The 19,034-nt window shown below is 31.0% G+C and overlaps 1 protein-coding gene across 1 annotated transcript in view; it reads right to left on the bottom strand.

The window, feature by feature from the left end:
- Nucleotides 1-14,854, bottom strand: part of LOC134708172 (uncharacterized) — a 95,483-nt gene extending 80,629 nt beyond the window's left edge. Inside the window, exon 1 of the mRNA XM_063568501.1 lies at nt 14,742-14,854. The gene's annotated coding sequence lies outside the window, so the exon portion shown is untranslated. The remainder of the gene's footprint in view (nt 1-14,741) is intronic.
- Between the last annotated feature and the right edge of the window lie 4,180 nt (nt 14,855-19,034).

Genomic DNA, 19,034 nt, shown 5'->3' with positions numbered 1-19,034 from the left:
GGGTCGGCATTTCCTTATGTTGAAAATGATAGATTGGCCCTGTTTTTATAGCTAGCTGAACCTTTTGCAAATATCCGATTAATACTAGTGTTTAAAAATGAAAAAAAACAACAAAAGCTTTCCAAATTGGGAGTTTAAAAAAATAAAATAATAGATACCATATTCAAAGTGTTGTACCCTAGACGTGCATCACGACTTCAAAAGTAGTTTCAGTGACACTCAAAACAAAAAGATAAAAAAAATCGTTATCTAATAGTTTGTTTTTATGTTTATTGCATCGTCGTTTGTTTTCGTTGAACTCTAGTGCTTCTGTTGTTTTTCTTCTATAGTTGATGTGTTTCCCTCAGTTTTAGTTTGTTTTCCGAATTGGTTTTCCTCCATTCGATTTATTACTTTTGAACAGCAGTATACTACTGTTGCCTTTTTATTTTTTTTTAAAAAGAACGAAGTTGAAGAGCATTTACGACCAAAAATTCAGAAAGGTTTTGACAAATATATCTAATAAAATCTATCCCAGGTGTAGAACATTCTATGCGTTTTACAATTTAATAATCGTCTTTAATTTTGAGTTTTTTAATTTAGCTATTGTCAATAGCTGTATTTTCCAAAGGATATCAGCTAATCTGGTTGGTGCAAAGTTGAAAAAATATTTCCCGGAATATGAAATTTATCATATATACGTTGTCATATAGAAAGCTTGCAAAATGAAAATGCAAAAACAAAAATGCAACCTATCAATCATCAAATAAGGACACAAATTAACGTAATAAACCAAACTGAGGGAAATATATGAAACCCAAAAGAGACCGTTTGCGTTAACAGGATATTCCTGATATGCAATGATCAGCTACAATGCGAATCTATAGTACCTCCAAATGTCACAATCGGTAAAATTACTTATTAGACAACCATTAGGGTATCTGACGATCTAAGACTGCGAAAACATCATATGTGCCTATATTAACTGATTTATAGACGCTCGGATGCTCGATTGCATTTAAAAATTCGACCAACACACATAAATGACTATAATATAATAGAATTTTTAACAATTTTATTAAATTATGTCACTTTTATACTGCTTGATACAATGTAATACTGTATCAATTTCATCTTAAAATAGTTTTCAAAGGTATTTTTAAATTGTATTTTTATATTTGTTTTAATTTAATATTTTTTTTTTTTTATGCTTTTACGTTATGTATAGTTATTATAATAAACTATAAATCAATATCTCAATATTGCTTAGAAAATGGATAACTTTACAGGAAACCTTTACCGCTATTTGTAGACAAAACGTTGTGAAAAACAGACTTTTTATACATCTTGACTTTGAAAATTATTTTTCTATCAAAACGACGTTTAAATATTTAGAAAAGTCACTTGCTACTTTGTGAAATAACCAAAAGGAACTTACTTGAAAACATGTTAGTAATTTGTAAACTTTTTTATGAATAAAATCCACCAACCATGTTAAGTCTTTGATTTAAAAGAGAATATCAAACGGATTTTATACAGAGCTATTCTATTCGATATATTGTTTCCAATGTTTTTTAACCGATTAATGTTGACAGATGTAGGACATTTATCTAGCTTTAAAATACATTCGATTGACGTTTTTTTTCACTATTTCTAAAAACGTAATTGCGTACATTAATCGATTAAACTTGTTGATCTTTCGACTTCCAGATGTCCCATCGCTAAATATATATAAAAAAAGAAGATGTAGTATGATTATTATTTTGGCGGATTCAACATTTTTAACATTACCTTTGCATGTACACTTTTAAATTGGCGGAATTTATTTTGGCGATTTTGTTCTATCCGCGAAAATAAGCGAAAATTTACACCCCGCGAAAATAACCCGCTATACGGTATATAAACCATAATGCATAATCAGATGTGCTTTCTACAGTGTAATGCGAGATTTATTTAGTCTGGGTACGCTACCAGATCATTATGTCATGTATATACATGTTTTTAAATCGTTTATTTGATAAACCTTCAATTGACAGCCACCCACGAACAAACATAATCGCAAAACATATATAGGTACAATAATGGAACGAACGCACTGTTTAAATCTACTGCATACCATAGAGAAACATAACAAAAATTAGCAATGTGGACCTCATTCAAACTGGTGTCGAACTCAGGTACTTCGACAAAGACACCACCATATGTCTTGTATAATAGTCTGTTAATGAATGTGACCAAGCAAATTATACAGCGGACTGGTGGATATTTTTAATTATTATTAAAGTAAAATAGTACGACAGTGATTAACCGTACGTGCATTTAAAGTCTATAATCTTAAGACTTGATTGAGTGTGGAATTTAGAAGTGAACTGATGATAGGAAGGAACAATTTTCTCTGAAATAACGCATGTATTGAAAAACAGAATAACAGTCAACAGTAGTTTACTGGTGCTAATATATATATCTCTCTAAAATCAAATAAGAATACAAGTTAAGTAAAATAAACTGTGTATTTGCATTCATATATCGCAGATCAAATTTATTCGTTCATTGTGTTTTTTTACGTTTTTTGATTGAGTTAAGTCTGCCAATTGATATTTTATCGTGTGTTTTTCTATGTTGTGTTGTTATGCTATTGTTTCAGAAAAAGGGAGAAGGTTTGGATCCATTAAAACGTTTAATCCCGCTGCAAATATTTGCACCTGTCCTAAGTCAGGAATCTGATGTACATTAGTTGTCGTTTGTTTATGTAATGTATAAGTGTAACTCGTTTCTCGTTTTTTTATATAGATTAGACCGTTGGTTTTCCAGTTTGAATGGTTTTAAACTAGTCATTTTGGGGCCCTTGATAGCTTTTTGTGCGTTGTGAGCCAAGGCTCCGTGTTGAAGGCCGTACATTGACCTATAATGGTTTACTTTTTTTTAAATTTTTATTTGGATGGAGAGTTGTCTCATTGGCACTCACACCACATCTTCCTATATCTATCTAGTAGTAACTCGTACATCACGAACCATTCGAATTCATTCTTAATCATAATGTCACAATAAAAAATAGGACACATCAGTAAAACTACATGAATTGTTTTCTATAGAGATCCAAGATCGCGAAACCATTTATTTGTGTAAGTTGAGACACTGACATCGAATCGTCAATTCAACTAATTCAAGACGGTGGTCGTAGTATAGATTTCCGTCGTTCAGCTGGATAATTCATTCTGCCAGGATCACAACTCTGTTTATGGAATATATGTTTACTGTGAAAATGTACATAGGTTACGTTTCATTTGAAATACGCAATTGCTAAGCGATTGGCAAGACGATATGTGACTGTTTTTTTATTTTCGTATTTTGGAAGGTTTTGTGTGAGTTGTGCGTTTTAAAGGTACCAGAAAAAAAAACATGTCGGGCAGTGAATGTGCCTATTATCCAAATGGTGAAGTTGAAATTTTTTCTTCGTAAATTTTACGGACGCTATCACGAGTTGGTTGACCGTTATGGAATAACCGTTTCACAGATGTTATCGGATATGTTCCTTACGTCGTAACTGCAACCCCCTTCCCTTTCATGAATGTGACCTACCTAATTAGACTTTTAACCTGATTTGTCATAACATGAGCAGTACGACGGGTTCCACATGTGGGGTAGGATCTGCTAACCCTTACGGAGCACATGAGATCACCTCTAGTTTTTGGTAGGGTTCGTGTTGTTTATTCTTTAGTTTTTCTATGTGTCATATGTACTATTGTTTGTCTGTTTGTCTTTTTCATTTTTAGCCATGACGTTGTCAGTTTATTTCCGATTTATGAGTTTGACTGTCCCTCTGGTATCTTTCGTCCCTCTTTTATTCCATTTAGTACCGACTCTTTGTTGAGAAATGAATCCGTCAAACTTATCGAGTAATGTGCTTCAACAGGTTTTATTATATTGTCTCTGTTGTTGTTGTAATCAGTTCGTGTTTTAATAAGAACATTTTGTTTATAATTAAAACATTTAAAAACCATATGTGTACTAAAGTATTTCGAAACGATAAGTCGTAATCAGTCAGTAAGCTTCAAACATGTCATAGGTGGAACCTTACTTAAATTTATGGAATTTACTCTGAGAAATAGAAGGAATGAATCAAACAAATTCAAATTTTAGAAAATTTGCAAACTTGATCGTGATTGGAAATTTCGGTGTAGAGTTTCTACTACATCCTAATCTAAAAATCATCGCTGGTTGCGTATACACCATCTCAAATAACATTAAGTTCATCTGTTACTGTATTTAACTTCTTTAGAATCGTTTTTAGTCGAACATCTAAACGAGCCAAAATATGTGAATTCCGGTTACAAGAAGGGAGATTTTTATAGTATTTTTTTTTAAATTTTAAAACCTTTTGAATAAAGACAAAACATTGTTTAATCAGTTCGAACTTTTAGATATATTCAATGAAGACAGTTCAATTAGGGAAAATTTGAGCATTTACACAAAATAAATTTTTAAAAAGGTTATTATCTTAACAATAACAGCTTTTAGCTGAACAAGGAGCTTTGTCTTTTGTATACATCACCATTTAAGCTAATTGTGGTTCAAAACGTCCTTGTTTGCCAAAATTAACCAGCTATCATGCAAAAATAAAATACTATAAGCCAAATATCGTGTGATTAAAATTGTCATCCATTATTACATATGAACAGGAGAATAATCAATTTTTATCGGAAAACCAGCGAAAATTCAGATTTATTACAAGAACATGACTAAAATAGATATAGGTAGATTTTCATTTTAGAGTCGTTTGCAGTACATGAATTTCGGATGCAGATGACTTTAACTGTACAGTATTCCGTGTTAAAGCGGTAGGATGCGGATGACTTGAGCTGTACGTTATTCGGTGTTAAAGCGGTAGGATGCTGATGAATTGAACTGTACGGTATTTGAAAGAAAGGTAACTGCAAAAAGTGAGCTTTTTTATATAAATTTGCTCTGAATCTAAAACTCATTTATTCATCACAAAAGTTCATAATTTAAAAAAGAATATCTTTATTATGCTTTTAAAAGTACATATCCTTCTTTTACGAAACCATATTGACTGAATTGTCAGTCATTCAGGATTTCATTAAATGTGCGTAATTTGTCCTTCTCCATTTTAAATAATCATACGAGTCATTGATAATAAATAAAAGGTTCATTATATAATGTAATGTAATAAACAACAGCTTGGCATTCGTGCTAATTTAACTTTTTTCCAGATTTCCTTAAAAAAAAACACGTCAATGCCAGTTATAAAGATTACAAAAAATTATTTCTATGCATGACATAAGTAACACGCAATTCCATATTGTTAAAAAAAATATTTTAAAATTTTCGCCAAAAGAGGTGCGAAATATACAAGAGGAACAGTAAAACTCATAGATCGAAAATAAACTGACAACGCCATGGCTAAATAATAAAAAGACAAAAAGACAAATAATTAATACAAAACACACAACATAGTAAACTAAAGACTAAGTTACACGAGCCCCACCAAAAACTGGAAAAGGGGGGGGGGGTCTCAAGTGCTCTGGAAGGGTAAGTACCATATAGTATTTTGCTTTTGGTGAAAGATTTATTCATGTCAACAATAATAAAAAAAAAATGACGGATTATCTTTTTATAAATTAGTGATTCTCAAATCGTGCTTGATTAGGTTTTTTTTTTTAATTGATTTTGGAAAACAGATTAAGAATTTTATTTTAACGCATCTATTCTGAAAAAATTTAGAATGACAACAACACTTTCTAAATTTTACAGCCAATGGTGTATAGATGCTTTCATACTTGAGGAATTTATGACCGAAATCGAAATAAAAACAATAGCTGAATTCATCTGATGTCAGTTTTATCTGAGGGAATTTTACATAGTCTTCTAAAAATTTGAGTTAATTTAGAAATATGATAATTGATTCCATTCTTTCAACCTATTATGTTTTGGTTTAAACCTTTTTTAATTTAATCTGGGTTTTTTTTACAAATTTTGTTTTTTAATGATGAATTAGAATGTTTTAAAAACGCTAACTTGAAAAGAAATATATATACACTAAATTCAAAAACAGATGCGAATTACTGTTTACTGGTCAATTGTGAAATCTTAAGATCATATTAATGCATGCCAAAATCCCTAATATAATAAAAATTTAATAAATGCAAGTTTTTGTTTTTGCATTCCTGATAATGTAGTATTTTTGCATCAATAAGAAATCGAGATAATTGCTTAATTAACAGTATAAGTATAGAAAAACGTCTATTTGGGTAAAGTTATGATATTCATTCTGCAATATCCTTTTATGTTTTCCGGATTTATCCATTGATTCGTCATTATGTAATACATAATAGGATAAACATGTATTCGGTTTAAAGACGAATAGGGCAAAACGATAATAGGACAACGTGTCAGTTATATAATGATGATATTGAAATGAGCAACAGCTTTATGCCATATTCTAATTATTAAATCTTTTTATTGTTGATCTAGTCAATTTAATATTACATTGACTCATAAAGTATCCATCAATGCTTTAAAATGATATTTTCATTGAAACACACACAATAGGTATCTATATTTGCACTATAACAACAATTACGGAATGTATGACTTAACAATTTTTTTTATTATTGCTACCAAAAAATCTGACATGAACGAGAATGAAATTTGAAAAAACAAATTCACACTGAAACATAATTGTTTAACATATGAAACTAGTTGGGTTTTTTTCATAATGTTTTTTAGTATGTGATGATATTTTTATCAATGCTGCTGTGTATTCAATTGTGTCTGCTAATGTAACAATTTATTATACTTCACGTTAAAATGCCATATTTTGATTGGCTAATACAAGGGTGTTAATTTACTCTATCACATGGCTGAGCGGGTAACAATTTTTTTTTAATGTTGAGACCAACCAAAAAAAAAAACCCGATGAGATAAAGGACAATGAATTGAATTTACATCAAGTTTTTACGATGCTTCAGTTCTATGTTTTGGCTCATAATCTATTACTTGACTGTCAAAATAAGAAAAACACATCTTGCTTAACTTTTGTTGTATTTTCACAAAACGTAACGTTGTTATGTACGTGACGTCATAGAAAATACTTTTAAATGTATCTGTAAAAGACAAAATGATAGGACATTCAGTAAATAAATCAAACAAAACATAGCTGAGGGGGTAATATAGCAGATTGTTTCCTTCGAAAAACTGTGTTCTCGGGTTACCAATCTGCTCCATCACACTTCAGCTATGTGTTATTTATATACTGTTAATTGATCTTTGTGTGTGGAGGAGTTATGCAAAACATCCCAGATTTCTATTGTGCGACAAAACGTTCTCGATAAACTAGTCATAGATACCAGGATAAGTATTTTGTACTCGCTTTTTCGTCTACAAATTAATCATCAATGACGCTCGAATATAAAAAAAAGAAGGGTTAAAAAGGCATAACAAAGTACCCAGTTGAATTTAGCTTTGTAATGGTATTGACAAGAGTTATGTTGTCATGATATGTCATATTATGTCACATTGGGATGTTTGTAATGAATTTCAGTTGGTGGCTGGTTCATTTGTTCATTTGTTCATATACTCGTTGTTCCGTATAAATTATTCAAAGGAGAACAAGTTATATTTCAACTTCTGGAGTTGAAAGATAAGTTGAATAAGGAGATAACTTTTTCTAGCACTTGAAAAGTAGGGCTTATGAAATAGGGCAAAACAATAACAATCGTCAGAAAAACAATTAAAGAGTTTTGAACCGATGTTCCTTACATATATGGCTTTCTCCTACAACATTAAAATGATTTAACATTTAGAATCATTATATCTGCGTCGTACAATCAATAGATGCATATTGCGAAAATGCAGATATTATAGCCTTGTTTATGGCAAAGTTTACAGAGGACTCCTGTTAGGAGGAACAACTACGCGTTATATCTAAAATTGCAACCTTACGTACCCAAGAAAAAATGTAATAACAAAACATCCCATATCCGACGTACAATAAATTAGACAAAATCAAACTCATAACTTTTTCAAATTTTTCAATTTATGGAAGGTCTGGAAACAAAACCTATCATACTAGTTATAATTATGTTCCGAAACTACTGGCCGTTTTCTTAATCAATATTAATTTCTAAACAAATTTGCGATAAAAAAAAAAAAACAACATGATATATATCATATGCACTTCCTTGTATACATTAACTTATTATATGTCAATATCTAACTCTATGTAATTTACACTTATATTGAATAATTCATCAGGTTTCTCTAAATCGAATAATTATTGTAAGCCAAAAATAGTGTCACGTGTTCAGATACATCTGTGAAAGAGTAAACACAATAACAAAAAAGGGAGCGAAAGATATCAGAGGGACATTTAAACTCATATGACGAACATAAACAGACAACGCCCTGGTTGAAAAATAAAAAGACCAACAGACAAAGAACAGTACATCTAATAGTTATCACAGGTACCAGGATTATAATTTAGTACACCAGACGCGCGTTTCCTCTACATAAGACTCACCAGTGAAGCTCATATCAAAATATTTATTAAGCCAAATAAGTACAAAGTATCTAACACAATATATAGAACTACAGACTGAGCAACAGGAACCCCAGCAAAAACTGTTGGCATATAAAATCCTTTATAATTTTATGAACCGAAAGTTGTTCAGTAAGAACACTAAAAAGTGTCGAAGTCGAAGGGACCAGACGAAAGTATTCGACTCATCCTAGGTTCGACTCCTCCGAGGTCGTGTGTTACGTCATAAGTTTGAACTGTATGAAATACCAATATGTGATTTCTGTAAACTGGATACATGTTTATTAATCATTGAGCTTTTTTCGACATTATAATATATGATTGTGTATGTATGTTCCGTATTTTTTCTTCAAATGTCTTTATAGAAAGAATCTCGCATCTGGCATGGAATATTTTAATCCTGGTATCTATGATGAATTCCCATTTAAACAAGAGGGACGACAGATACCAGAGGGACTTTCAAACTCAGGAATCGGAAATAAACGCCATGGCTTAAAATAAAAAAGACAAAGAGACAAACAATAGTACACATGACATAACATAGAAAACTAAAGAATAAACAACACGAACCCCACCAAAACTAGGGGGATCTCAGGGTTTCCGGAAGGGTAACCAGATCCTGCTCCACATGTGGCACCAGTCGTGTTGCTTATGTTATTAATGAGTCCCAACCAATGGTAATTATTTTGTAAAACTAATAAAACATTGCAGTATATTTTTAGCCTTACAGTTCATCAAATAACCAATATTTGTATTCCATTTTTGTATCGTTGGCCTCCAATAAGGTCACATACTAAATTTGTTATTAATACTTGAATATCAAAATACACATAAAATTAGATAGAAATCACTAAAAGTAAGAGTATGTACAATTCTTAAAATTTTCATTTGACCAATGTGTAATTCATTTGTTTACAACTAGGATTCAGAATTAAAAGTATTTTTACATCTTAATAAACGTCATCATATTTCTATTTCAAGATATTGATAGGCAGTTGAACTGTTTTGATAGATTAAAAAGACATTCATTAAAGTTGTTATTTATGTCAAGCTACAATACATGATATACGTCAGATAAGTATGTAATGGTAATTTGTCAATATTGACCATCAGTATATCTGATGTTCGTATCGAATTTAAAACACCAGATGTTGGCGTTAATAACAAACTGATTGAATGTATTGAAATTGATCTTAAATGCTTCTGTACTTAAGTAAATTGAATTTGGTCATAAGTTAGCTATTTATGAACTGGCATATCTTTAAATCAATTCAGTTGATGTGTGGGACTTTAAGAGTACAGATGATCAAACAAATTGATGACCATCCTACCACTAAAAAACAGACCATTTCGATTTTCTATATTTCTTAACCGTTTTACACTACTTTGCGTAAAGTTCAATCTTTTTCCGTAGAGTACGTCATGTTTACATCTTTTAAAAAATATTAAGTGCATGAGAACGTATGATGGTTGTTTAAAACGGGACATGTCGTGTATAATGTACTTAGAAAGTGAATCTTTTAAATCCTCTTACTGAACAGACAGACAGACAGATTTTAAGTACACAAATAGTTCTTTTGCAGAAGTAGCTGTGTAGGATATTTTGATTTGGTAAATGGTGCTAAAAAAGGTCAAACCATATATATAGATAATTTCTTAAAACTCTCTAGTTATAAAATTCATGGAAAACAAAACCACAACGGCTTACGGTAATGTCTTGCGAGGGTGTCCACCGTCAAATTTAGAAGTTTATTGATAAGACAACTGTCAGTTTCAACGTCGTTTAACAAAATATGAAATCGATTTCTGGTCCATAATGTAGTGCTTTTCCGTAATTGGACCATACAAAATAATCACATTTTTTTTTAAACTACATTGCTACTTTTTCGGTACTAAAAATATGTAGTACTAGAAATTTACCTTTAGATATTCAGTACAATTTCTTTACTTTAAAATTATTGTGATATCTAGGTACCTGTATTTAACAGTACTTGATTTGTATTGAAAAAATTGGTACAGAAATAATACCAATAGTGATAGCAATATTTCATGTTTAAAAAATTATAACTTTAACCATCGTTAGTAATCATAACCTTCTTAAGTTTTACGGACGCCAACACGAGTTGGTTAGCCGTTGTGGAATTATTGTTTAACAAATAATATCGGATATTTTCCTTACATCGTAACTACAATCCCCTACCATTTCATGAATGTGACCTAGCAAATATTTACCGGGAATGTTATAACATGAGCAACACGGCGAGTGCCACATGTGGAGCCGGATCTGCTTACCCTTCCAGAGCACCTGAAATCACCCCCAAGGTTTTGGTGGGGTTCGTGTTGCTTATTTTTGAGTTTTTCATGTTGTGTCATGTGTACTATTTTTTGTCTGTTTTTCATTTTCATTTTTAGCTATGGCGTTGTCAGCTTATTTTCGATTTATGAGTTAGACTGACCCTTTGGTATCTTTCGTCCCTCTTTTAAGAAATTTGAAATAGACAAAACTTTGAAATGCTGAAAATGTCATGGTGTAAAAAAAAAATCTGTAGTACTTAAATTTCAAATATAAACTAAGTACTGTAAAATAAAGGCACCTTAGAATTACAATAAATTTAAAGTAATCCAATAGTACTGAATAATAAAAGTAGCTTTTGAATGACTTCATTGTCTTTGATCTACCGTCATTATATTTTATATGCAAACTTCCGTATAAAGAACCATACAAACTTGAATCTTTCAAAAGTGCAAACTATTATTCTTTCTACAGGAAAAGATGTCTTTCAAACATTTTGTCATGATATTTATCCAACCACTATTGTTGTCAATCATATGTTCTCAAAAATTTTAACGACCTATTGCTAAATTTTAGATCACAATCTCGGCAATTTTGCTGCAACACATAGACTGTTGATTCTTTCAAGCTTAACATTACTATTCCCTATACTAAATGCTAGATTTTTGCATCGACAATTTATTTGTTGAGTTGATAGGGTTAATATTGAAACAGATAACAGTATTTGAATTGGTACTAACTGTGCTTTCAGATATATTGATGCTCGTTTCTTCTACACTAGAACACATACGCGAAATCGCGGACATAAACAGCTTGTGAACTGTTGTAGGATGATTTTTTGTAAAGGATATTATGTATGTAAAATTTCATTAAAGGTATCAAAAGCCCTCTCCCTTTTTTCAAAGTCCGATATATGTTTCCTGTCTGTTAAATTCAATTATTTTCGTGTGTCTGGCCTCAGACATCAATTATTCTTCTCCTTTGCTACAATGCATCTTTTAGTAAAAGTCGTATTAAATTAAAGATTTGCACCGTTTCAAACATGAAAATAAATGCAACTGCTTATATATATAGACCATTATTAGTCTAATAATAAATGCTTCTAGGACAATCCATCAATGCTTTTTTCTTTTGAGAGCCATATTAATATGCCAATGGTAGGATATGAATCATGTATAAATGGCTAAGACCTACTAAGGCTAATTTGAAGGGTGATCGTAAGGGTCCTGATCCCGAAATCCCGGGCTTTCAACCCTGAAATCACGAGATGCAGAATTTAAAAAAAATCATATTCCGAAATTCCGAAATCGAAAAATATATTCCCGGATCTCGCAAGGATCAATCCCCCAAATCCCGAGCCTAAAAACACTCGATCTCTACCTTACTTTTCATTTTTGCCAAATCACTACTGTCCCTTTCAGCAATAAATTGGTATGCCCCATTTATTGGCATTAAGATTCTTCATTATGTTATCTAGTCTGTCATCCGTGAGTTCGTTCATTCGTTCATCCGCCTGTCTGTCCCGCTGTAGGATCAGTTTTTGGTCGATGTAGTTTTAGATGAAGTTGAGGTCCAATCAACTCTTAACTTTGTTAATAAAGTGCCGATGTGGCATCCGTGGACTATCGACACATTCTTGTTTCCTCAGTTTTTACTTATTTATACCAACTGTTCGCAATATAGTGGGTTACATCAAATTTTTACTTTAATGACAACTAGATCATGAGTTCCAATATTATCTTTGTTAAAGTTGTAAATTAGGTTACGATATGCCCGCCGATTGTCTATATTTAATGGTCTTCTATCCTAATCAATCATGTATTGTAAGCTTACAGTATGAAGTTTTATCAATTGTGGTGTTAAAGTCATTTGTAGTATTGAAATAACTTATGCAACGTTCCTGAAACTATTTTATCAGTGATCATACTGTCCTGATTGAACACTTCATAATAGGACAAATATTTACTGTTGTTAACTTTATTTGTACACTCAAGAGAAATTACCATTTGTTTTTCATTTGTTTTCATCCAAAGAAAGACGTGTTATTGGTTAATCATATGTTTATCATTTCATTTCACAGAAGAGTAGTAGTTCCTTTGAGATACATACTATGCAATGCGTTATGAAAGGTTACTAAACTTTTGAGGGTTCAAACTAATTGTTTGCAGCAATTATATTATAAAGACTACTTGTAGTCAAGGAAAATATCAATTTAAAGCTTTGATCAACTTCAAAGTACTTTCACAATATACTGGTAATATATCTGTAACTATAGTATTCATGCATTTGCTTCAAAGGGTTAGCCGGCGTACGATAGAGATGTTATTGATTCTCAATTTCATATGGTGCTCTATAAACCGCAATAACAACCATTCAATATGACAAAAAAATCTAGTTCGCTCATTTTAAGTTTGCCGACGTATTCTATCTCCTAAGCATGGCACGCCCTATTATATGATATAAAAATTCAAACAAAAATACATAGCGCCCATGTAAATTAAAAAAAGGAGAAGGCAATAAAACCTGACGGTATCAAATACTTAATTATATCAACCAACGGAACTAGTAGATAACAAATATCATATTCCTGACATGAGATATATATGTCTCTTTTTTAAAGTGAAGTCAGCAATAAAAAATTCATCGAAATTAACATTTGATATAATTTTACAGATAAGTTGAAGTAATAGCAGGATTGTATTTTGTTTGTTGTTTTAAAGATGCTTTCCATCGGCATTGAGGTAGCCTTATCTAACTTGTGCAAACGAGTTCAGGCTGATATATATGTTTTAAAGATTGACAAACATACTTGGATTTTTCTTCTTTTTTAAAAGGGCACTCTTTTTCAATACTATGAACCTTTTATCTTTGATGAGATTTTTGAATGTAAATTTAGAATATCATTTTAACTGTTTACACTAAACTAGTCTTTAGATAACACTAAAACCAAATCCGGAATATTGTTCATTCTTAAAAGTACTAACTTCCATATATCTAAGAATTCGGCTGCGAAGAAGGCGAAATACATCTATAATATACATTTCACTTATTTATCATTCGCCTCTCCTCTTCGCTGAAATCTATATATAAACTTGAATGTGAAAAGATGACTTACATATTCTCAATCGGAATAATTCCTATGCAAATTATAAAATCATGTTTTTAGTATAACTGAGTTACATTAATGTCACCAAGTACAGATAGGCACCAGAGGACATGTCTAACTGACTATACTAACATTGTGTTATTTTCTAAGAAAAATTACAATTTGAATTCCTTAACTCTAACCTAGTAGAAATTTCTATTGTGAGTATTAACAATGCAAATCAAAAGATAATTATTCGTTTTCCATAATGGTGTATGTAAGGAAAGGCAACAGTCGTATATCGCTGTTCAATCGTCATAAATCGATTAAGCAAAAAAATAAATCCGGGTTACAAACTAAAACCGAGAGAGACATATTAATTATAAGAGGAAAACAACGAAACAACAAAAACACTGAACTGCAACAAAAACAAACTCCAACCTACGTATGCGATAATTTATCTAAACTCAAAACGGACAAATAAAATCAAGCAATTGTAATTTCAATGAATATTGTCATAATTCCGCATGAAGTGCTGTTGCAATAAGTTTGGTTAAACAGAAGAATTGAGATTTTTCCTCGCAATAAATTATGAACCGTGCTTATAATAGGTGCCTATATAAGCTATAGGGTTGCTAAATGTTTAGATATACTTTCTGGAGATGATTATTTTACATTATACATCTGAAATGTAATTTACTGATATTTGCTGTGAGATATAACCACGTATATAACGACGGGGCCCAAACTTTTCGCACCTGAATAAATCAAACTCTGAAGGTGAAAACAATTCACAACCTATTAGAAAATGCAAATTAACTTATTACCTGTCCTGTCTAATGATTATCCTCAATAATAACCCCGTTACAGTAATCTCCTGGGGTATCGACAAACTTAATAAAATATATTATTAATTTTCGTTATATACATTAAAGTATACAATGAACGACAGCTGTGATTTCATCAATCTGCTTAGAGATGCTTTTAAATTATCTACTGAGATGATACGCATGCTTTTCATAAAAAAGGGAGGAGTTTATTTGATCCGTCTTTTTTCATCAACGTATACATATACTTGCTAGTATATCTATATGGCCACTATATCAAAATTAAACAAGAAGAACTTGTCCTATACTGTCTATATGATTTTGTCCGTCACCAAAGCTTGGTAATAAATATAAATCGAGAGCAACATACCAATTACAGTGCAACCGAAACACTGAACTACAAAAGAATCAATCGCCAACATACATTGACACTGACTGTAGATAACAATAACCTTATTCCTGACTTGGTGAAGGACCCAGAAAGGGTAACAATGACATTCACCTGTAATTCCCTCAAATCTAAATCGACGGGTGATGTATGTGGAGCAGGACCTGCTTTCGCTCCCGAAACACCAAAGAGAACTTCCGTTTTTGGTGTGCTTCGTGTTGCTCAGTCTTAAGTTTTTTATGTTGTGCTTCGTGAACTGTTTTTCCTTTCTTTGTCTGTCGATATTTTTGCTTTTGCATCGTCAGTTAAGATACGACTTTGGCATCATTGACCTTTCGTTGACGATAAAGGGTCTATAAAATTCAATCTTACCTTACCTGATCTGCCATATTTAAAAGCACGTGAATAAGATGAATATACAGCAAGATAATCTAAATATACAGCAAGATATTCTAAACTGTGTGTTTTTTTTAATAGAAATCTGCTTGCATTTATCTTCTGACTACCCCCCCCCCCAATTTTTAAAAATATTTTTTCAATTATTAGGATAAAAAATATCATAGAAATCCACTCTGTATCATGAGCCCTCAAAATATTGTGTTTTTGGAAACAAAAAATAGTTCGACCTGTTTATGATGTAAAGCAGTGAAATATGTATGTCTAACGATGTATAAATAAATTCAGAAAAAAAGTTAAAAGAATGATTTTTTTTCCTAAAAAATACAATATCTTGATTTTATGAAAAAAAATAATAGGGATATGGGCTCATTAGATATAAAACATTGACAGGGACTATGAGTCCATATCCCGATTTGAAGATCCTGAATGAAATATAATCATCTGGGGGCTAAGCGGATAGTCCCTTATCAAATGACAAATTCAAAAACTCATACACATCAGACGAATGAATAACAACTGTCATACTTCTGACTTGATACAGCCATTTTCGTACGTAAAAAAATGGTGAATTAAACCTGATGTTTTATAGCTGGCTCAACCTCTCCCTTTATGTATGTAGAAGACAAACAGACATAATAGTTAAAAAGGTCAAAAGTGGGGTAGAGCAGCCAACATTGAAGTGATCTTAATCACTATTAAAACAAACAATTATGTAATAAAGAAAAACAAAAACACATAAGGAAAAAGCACAATAGTAAATTTGAAAGACAAAAAAAAATCTACGCCACAGGTAATTAATTTGCATTCAACCACTTCCTCATATTTGATTTTGTATGATTTCCATTCACTTGAGACTAGCATATGTTCCTAAAGGTAGGAGCTGATATAACAAAAATTGTACAAAATCGTTTCAGTAAAAGTTTTCCATGTAATATCCAGTCATTTTATCAAGCCCATTGGTATGTATTATTAAGAGATTATCATGTTACTTTGATATTTTGGTATGTGTTATTAACATTCTATCATGTACCTTTGATATTTGGGTATGTATTATTAAGATCTTATCATGTTACTTTGATATTTCGGTATGTATTATTAAGATTTGTCATGTTACTTTGATATTTTGGTATGTAATATTAAGATTTTATCATGTTACTTTGATATTTCGGTATGTTTTATATATATTTTATCATGTTACTTTGATATGTTGGTAGGTATTAATAAGATTTTATCATGTTACTTTGATATTTTGGTATGTGTTTTTAATATTTTATCATGTTACTTTGATATTTCGGTATGTATTATTAAGATTTTATCATGTTACTTTGATTTTTTGGTATGTAATATTAAGATTTTATCATGTTACTTTGATATTTCGGTATGTATTATTAAGATTTTATCATGTTACTTTGATATTTCGGTATGTATTATTAAGATTTTGTCAGGTTACTTCGATATCTAAGTATGTATTATTAAGATTTTGTCGTGTTTATCTCAATCATCATTTCCAAGGTGAACTCATCAACATAAATTTACATTTTTCAATGAAAAGCACTAAAAAATAGAACATTCATTACAACAATATTTGTGTTTTAAAAACACAATGTAGATCACTCCATTAAATATAACAGTCTTTTTGTTGGAAAAGTATGAAATGACGTCATAGTGGAACATATTTTTTCTTGGAAATAGAATATTTATTTTATTGCTAAATGCCAAATGTCAGAGCTTTGTTACCGGATAAAGTACAACCAATTCAATTTATTAACCATAAAATTAAACAATATGAGGGCGCCTTTAATATTACTATAAAAAGGATGTAATGTTAAAATTATAGTAACATATGTTCTTTCAAGTTGATTGACGTTTTTGTTAATAGATAACTTAAGTGTATTCTTATATGATAATGGGCGGTCATAAACTATATCTACAGACACTGTTGAATAGAGTTATTTATATATGTGTGAATGACTTCACGCTGCTATACCCAGTACTATATAACATAAGGAATACATTCTTAGTTCTTTTGTTATATTTTCGTTTTTACATTAAAGGGAAGTGGAAATGTACTAAAATGATTCTTATATCAGGAATGATTGTGTTTTTGTAATATCTAACCTATATTCTTCTTATCAGAAACTCAAAAAAAGGCAACAGTAGTATACTGCTGTTCAGTAGTCATACGTCGGTTTAGCAAAAACACGTCCTGGATTTTTTTTTGGAAAATGACTCAAAGGGATATTACAATACAATACAAACTGACAATACCATGGCATAAAAATAAAGGAAAAAAACAAATTACAGTACACAAATAAAACAATAGAAAACAAAAGACTGAGCAACAAAATAAAACATAGAAAACTAAAAACTGAGCAATAAAAAACAACATATAAAACTAAAGACTGAGCAACAAAACACAACAAATATAACTATACACTGAGCAAAAAGACAGTAGTTTTCCGAATTCCTAAATTCGTAAATCTATTAAGAATTAACAAATAAAGATGAAATGACTGCTAAATATGGACACTTAACAAAGCTAGACCGAATGCGTATAAATGTTCAGCGACTAATGTTGTTTTCCATTGTTTTGGTATGCTTGAGCTTTTGATTTTGCCATTTGAAACGGGACTTTTGGTTTTGAATTTTCCCTTGGAGTTCGGTATTTTTGTTATTTGACTTTCAGCATTTGTCAACCGCTATGCAAATCTGGATTTGGTCATCATTTCCAAAAATGCAACAGAGTAAAGCAGGTCAGATTACAGTTCAGTTGATTATTCTGAGTTCTGAAGATGTAAGACCATAGACCTATCGCGTGTGAGTCGAGACAAAGACACATCTATTTTTTTTTATTATAAGGTTGACAATAAATGTTGTGTAGTGATCTTCTTCCTTGTGATATGCAAGGGCTGGTTTTTGTGTAAGGAGCATACATTTGTTACTGAAGCCGTAAATACCAACAAGATTTTTGTACGCGAGCGGCTTAACAATAAATATATTTCCATCAAAACTTACTTAACCAACTGCTTTCAATTAACGGACATACAACTAAATAAATATCATCCAGTAAACTGATCACAACACATTCAGCTGTTTGAATTTTTCCCATACGAGCACTCATATAACGAAAACGAAAATTATAATGCAAAATAAATAGTTCAAATATCTTTATTCAAAACAATTAATACTTACTGGAACTTATATGTGTCTATGCAATATGGAGTCGGTCTCTATACAGTTGCACATGCTTACGTGACACTACTATATCCTTTAGTTGTGCTGCACTTAAAATGGTAGACATGGATGTTGTTATAGACTATAAAGTACTGAATGACAAAATAAACATTTCACCATACATTGTCCCTGATTTTTTGTTATCCTAATCAACCAGGGTCGTTGCATAATAACAAAGTACTGAATATTGATAATATCAAATAAAACAAGGTTGATTTCAACTTACATCGATCAAATTTTGTTACAGCTTTATACATGGATTGAATTTACCA

The sequence above is a fragment of the Mytilus trossulus genome, chromosome 2, assembly GCF_036588685.1.
Source record: "Mytilus trossulus isolate FHL-02 chromosome 2, PNRI_Mtr1.1.1.hap1, whole genome shotgun sequence".
Classification (NCBI taxonomy): domain Eukaryota; kingdom Metazoa; phylum Mollusca; class Bivalvia; order Mytilida; family Mytilidae; genus Mytilus; species Mytilus trossulus.
The sequence above is the reverse complement of the archived record's forward strand: the minus strand, read 5'-3'. Positions and strand labels throughout refer to the sequence as shown.